We start from the raw sequence: 6284 nt of genomic DNA, 5'->3' as shown, positions 1-6284 counted from the left end.
TACGATTTGAACTTTACCTTAGAAATGAAAACATTGTAACCTAAACATTTGTATTCTCATATTAATCTAAACTTTTTAAAAGTTTGTCTTGTTTTGTTTTGTTAGCAAATGCTGCAGAATTTGTTGGATGGAGTGAATCCACAGCATCTACAAAATTCACAAATTAGTTTTAGCAGCATATGTATCAGTTTTCCACACTAGGCTGTCCAACTCTGAACAAGTTCTAAGAGCAGTAGAAATCAGAGTTACTTAGTAATTAATATATAGCAACCTTTCTCTTAAAACAATTAAGTCATTTTTTATTTTGGCCCTTGAATTTTGAAATATTTCCTGCAAAAAAAGCACAATATATTCTGAAAGGACATGGTAAGTCAGGTGTTTTTGTTTGGCTTTTGGTGGGAAGAAATGCTGTTTTACTCAGCTTGGTTATTTCCTTTGAGCACCTCTCTCCGGCATTTATGGAAAGAAATTTAGAAACAAATATCAAACTTTAAATTAGGATAAATAGGATTTCTTCTACAGGTCTTCAGTTTGTTTGCTATTTAAATACAATCTCATTAATATGTAATTTATCAGTAAAATTTATTAGAGTAATCCATTAGAAGCAAGTTGCTTAACTCCATATTTGTATCAAAATATTGGGACATTGGAATATACATTTTTCATAAGCAAAATCTTTCATTTTTCCACCCTACACAAAAACAGCTTCTGCTTTGCAAAAACAGCATGTGTTTTTGTGACTTTGCTTTGTAGAAATATACATTTGAACAGATTATCTCCTGCCGATTTTATAGTCTCTTCAAGCATTTTTGATAAATACCACTCAGCAAATGTCCTACTTAGGTATTGTCCTTAAAAATACGGTAGAAAATCTGAATTTATTTATTTAAACTATATAGGAAACTCGCATTGCACTATGTGTTAACCCTCACAGATGACTTGGTGCTCACTGAAGGTTTGCACCTGCTGGGAAAGAGCATTTGGGAAGGCCTTTCTCTTCTTCCATAGATCATCTAAGATGCAATTTGTCATTTCATAATGTTATTTTCACAGAAATTGTCATGTGACCCCTCATTTCCTTTTATATACTACGTATAAGTAGAACTGTGTAATGAGTGTGTCAGTTATTTTCTATACATGGATAGTGAATAAATTTTAAATTGAAAAAAAATTAAGGTTGTGACTGGAATGGTGCTTGATAAACTGTGGCACACTTCATGGGGGTGGTGCCAAACTTTGGCCACCAGAGGGTGGACCACACCCTCTGGTGGATTTGGTTAGTAGCCTCAAGTGAAGGGCAGAGTCTTCCCTGAAGAAAGGGAAGAGTGAGAGGAAGAGAGAAAGGGGAAGAAGGGAGAGGAGGCTTCTCTTTGGGGATCTATTCTCACAGGTTGATTGGTTTTCTCTGTCACTACATACTTCCTTATGGAGGATAAAGCAACTCCATCTTGGATGCTAATCTGCCATGTTAACTTCTGATTAATCCCAGTTCTGGGAAAGCCTCTAAAATTTCTTTCTTTCTTTTATTATTTTATTTTTTTATTGAGACAGAGTCTCCCTTTGTCACCCTCTGTAGAGTGCTGTGGCGACATAGTTCACAGCAACCTCAATTCTTGAGCTTAAGCGATTCTCTTGCCTCAGCCTACCTAGTAGCTGGGACCCACCACAATGCCCAGCTATTCGTTGTTGTTGTCATTGTTGTTGTAGCAGGTCTGGGCAGGGTTTGAACTCACCAGCTCTTGTGTATGCGCCCGGTGCATGTGCCAGCGCCCTAACCATTGAACAACTGGCACCCAGCAGCCTGTAAAATTTCTACTTTCATGTACTTGCTGTAAATCCTGCCTTAGGTCAAAACAACCTTGGTGTTATTATAAACAGTACTACCCTTAGGCAAATTCTCATCTTTCTCTGAGGGTCAGCTTCTACACATCTCTTCTCTATGGTACCTAAATCCTGGGTCTGCGGACAAACAGTGCCAGGATCCACCATTTCTCTCAGCTGCCCAGGTAAATGGCTTCTGTTCTTAAGTCCCTATTAAATGTTTCTTTCTGAGGCAGGGCGGGATGGCTAACCCTAGTAATCTTAGCTCTGGGAGGCCAACGCAGGCAGATCACCTGAGCTCACAAGTTCCCTGAGCTAGAGTGAGACCCCATCTCTAAAACATAGCTGGGCATTGTAGCGGGCACCTGTAGTCCCAGCTACTTGGGATGCTGAGACAAGAGCATCAGTTGTGCCCAAGAGTTTAAGGTTGCTGTGAACTGTGATGCCAGGGCATTCTACTGAGGGTGACTCTGTCCCCCCCGCAAAAAAGAGGTGATGGTTACACAATATTGTAAATGTAGTTAATGCCGCTGAATTATATACTTTAAAATATTATAGTTAAAATGGTAAATTTTATGTTAAGTATACCAGAGGGGGAAACTGGGTGAGGATGTAGGGGACCTTTCTGTATGCTCTCTGCAACTTCCAGGGAATCTATAATTTTTTTCAAAATACTTAAAAAAAATTATTGAGCACTGACCAGGCACAGGTGCCATCCTCATGGTGATATAGTTATGTTTTAAACTAGAGATACACACTGATTTTTTTTCTAGGGACAATAACTTAGATTCCCTGATGTCCATGGCCTGTCCTTGCTAATATGTTTTGCTACTTGTTATTACTTCCAAAGTATTATTATGATTATTACTTATTAAAGATACCTTATAATATCTTATTTTTAAGGTGCCACCATGTATATTATTTGATACAACTATGTGAGGTAGACAAAACCAAAATTTTTATTATTTCCTTTGTTGAGAATCTAAATAATTTTCTAATTGCCTTGTGAATTCAGAATAATAGTTCCTCAATCCTTATTTCCCTCCTGACAATAATGATACTCATTTTTACCTGTTTTGAAAGTACCAAATGAACTTAATGTTCAAAGAATGAATAAGGCTTGGTTTCCACGGCTACTAGAAGACTTCATTTCTTGATTTATTATTCTTGTCTTCATTCTTTGAATGACATAAGTTTTTCCTCTCTCCTTTAATTTTATTTAGCATCCTGAAAGTACCAATTTTGAATTATTGAGTAGCAGACCTGGGCCGGGCCGGGTTCAAACCCACTGGCCCTGGAGCATGTGGCTGGTGCCCTACCCACTGACCTATGGGCACCTAGCTGATTTTGAATTTTTTGAATTGTTAGAAATGCTAGAAAAAGCTATTACATTCCAGAGATTTGGTTTCTTTTCTTCTTTTGTATAGGAAATCCATCTTTACATATATTATATAACTATCATGCTATATATCTATATTATTATATATTATATAATGTATTATATACAGGGTAGACATAAAGTTCACGTGCAATTTAAAATAGGTTAACCATAATAAATTGTATATGAACATTATGGACACCCTGTATAATCATGTAATATATAAGTAAACATGAAAAAGTTTTAGAAGGAGGAAGAGAGCTATGATCTTTATATTAGAGGCATACATCAAATGAAGAAACTACAGTCTTACAGGTGAGCCATATTCCAGATTGCTTCCTCTGCCTCCCACTGGGACATAATTTGTATGATCTCTCAAATGAGAGGAATCACTTAATGATTGAGCCATGAAATCAAAACTCAAAGTTTCCCCGCTGTGGACATGTTCAGTCATGTACAATCATAACCTGCTCAAGACAAACTTGGCTAAGAATCAGATATAGTATGCATGAGTCAAAGAGCTCAATCATCTGAAATGAGACTCACTGGAGGAGCCAAGGAAGGTGAGGTGAGGATACAATGGGTCCAGGTGTGCATGAAGTGTACCTTTAGGCTACATGTTTTTGTTGGTTGTCATAGTTAACCCAGGTAGGCACTATTTCCAGAAATAAACTGTCAAAGAATAAATAACTCAGAAACATTTAGAACACTCAAAGGAGTCAGTGGAGAGATCAAATCAGGGACAAAGGCAAAACAAGGTTGTGGCCGGTTGTTACATTAGTGGTCCCCAAGGAACCAATGTATTCAAACCCCAATGTAGCCCCTTCCACAATGAATATGGCCTTGGCCATGTGCCTTGCTTTGGCTAAGGGGACATTAGCAAATGCTACACCAACAGAGGCTTGATGACCACTTACATATTGGGATGCTCTCTGTGGAAGCCAGAAGGCAAGTAAAAAGTCCAACTCCACCACCTGGAGACAGCAATGCTATGAAGATGTCAAAGCTGGCTGGGTAGCAAGGCCAACTGGAGGAGTAATGAGGTTTTAGACATGTGAGTGAAGCTGCTTGGGTCTTCTAGATTGGCTACCAGACATCAACTAAATGCAGCTATGACTCTAGCTGATTCCATACGGAGCAGAACTATCCAGCCAAACCCTTTCAGAATTCCTAACCTACAGAATCAGAGGAAATAATAAATCATTATTGGTTTTTTTTTTTGAGACAGAGCCTCAAGCTGTCCCCCTGGGTAGAGTGCCATGGCATTACAGCTCATAGCAACCTCCAACTCCTGGGCTCAAGCGAGTTTCCTGCCTCCACCTCCCAAGTAGCTGGGACCACAGGCGCCCGCCACAACACCCGGCTATTTTTTGGTTGCAGCCGTCATTGTTGTTTGGCGGGTCCGGGCTGGGGATTCGAACCCGCCACCTTAGGTGTATGTGGCTGGCGCCTTAGCCGGTTGAGCTATAGGCGCCGAGCCAAATCATTATTGTTTTAAGCTACAGTGTGATGAAGTGATTCTTATGCAACAACAGATAAGTGCAAGATAAAATTTAAAAGAGAAATGGAAGAAAGAAAACTGCATTCTGGGGTAGAAAGGGAGGAGGGTTTGGCAAGTTCTTACCCAAAGGGAAAAATATACTGATATATGGCACACTTCACGGGTAAAGAAAACAACTAGAACTCAGACTTTTCCTAACAAACACAAACAATGTAACCTAATCACATGTACCCTTATATTAATCTGAAATTTTAAAAAACTGCATTCTGTGCTTGGCACCAGCCACATGCAGCGGGGCTGGAGGGTTCAAACCCTGCCCAGGGCCTGCCAAACAACAATGACAACTACAACAACAAAAATAGCCAGGCATTGTGCCTGTAGTCTCAGCTACTTGGGAGGCAGAGGCAAGAGAATTGCTTGAGCCCAAGAGTTTGAGTTGCTATGAGCTGTGACACCACAGCACTCTACCAAGGGTGACATAGTCAGACTCTATCTCAAAACAAACAAACTGCATTCTGAGCATAGCACATTTTATTTATATGCTTTGGCAATAAATAAACCAGCCAATAGGCCAGTTTGGGACTTCAGACCTTAAATAGGCTCTCTAGCGATAGCAAAGAAAACATTTTAGTTATTCACTCATTCTCAAGAAAACAGAGTTTACCTACGAAACATGCTTGTGTAATGTGTAACATTAAGAGGACATTAAAAGGTTTCCTTTTTTTTTAAGCACCTTTGACTTTTGTTAGTTTAGGTTTACACCATTTCCTTTACTAGAAATATTTTTATTATTTATTTATTTAGAGACAGAGTCTCACTTTGTTGCCCTCTATACAGTGCTGTGGCTTCATAACTCACTGCAACCTTAAACTTTTGGGCTCAAGTGATTCTCTTGCCTCAGCTTTCCAAGTAGCTGGGACTATAGGAACCAGCCACAACACTTGGCTATTTTTAGGAGACAAGGTCTCACTCTGACTCAGGTTGGCCTTGAACATGTGAGCATAGGCAATTTACCTGCCTTGGCCTCCCAGAGTGCTAGGATTACAGGTGTGAGCCACCGTGCCTGGCCCCTTCATTAGAATTTTATAAAAGACAACTTTGAGATTGAAAAAAGATCAACTCTGAGTGGTCCTGGAGGATATAAACATTCTCTCCGACACAACAGTGGAGTGGGCATTCTGTCCAGCCCTTAAATCAACAGTTATGGCTACCTAAATATGAAATGCCCTAGGGTAGCTCAGGACCTTGTAAAAAACTCTGGAGCTTGAGGTTACAAACATGGCACTACACTGAGGAAGCAAGAATGACAGGGAGCTGGAGCCAAGGCTCTGGAAATGGGAACTGCTTAGTGGGGCCAAGTGATCTGTAGAAATTGAGATCTTCTTGTATGGCGAAAGTACAATGAAAATGAAATATAGACAGAAACAGAATAAAATGGAATTATGAGTTGAAATACCCACAGAAAAGAATCAAGCAAAGTGGCTCGGCACCTATAGCTCAACCGGCTAAGGCGCCAGCCACATACACCTAAGGTGGCGGGTTCAAATCCCCAGCCCGGACCCGCCAAACAACAATGACGGCTGC

Source organism: Otolemur garnettii, unplaced genomic scaffold, assembly GCF_000181295.1.
Source record: "Otolemur garnettii isolate 467f Iridium unplaced genomic scaffold, OtoGar3 scaffold00031, whole genome shotgun sequence".
NCBI lineage: Eukaryota > Metazoa > Chordata > Mammalia > Primates > Galagidae > Otolemur > Otolemur garnettii.
This window is presented reverse-complemented; position numbering follows the sequence as displayed.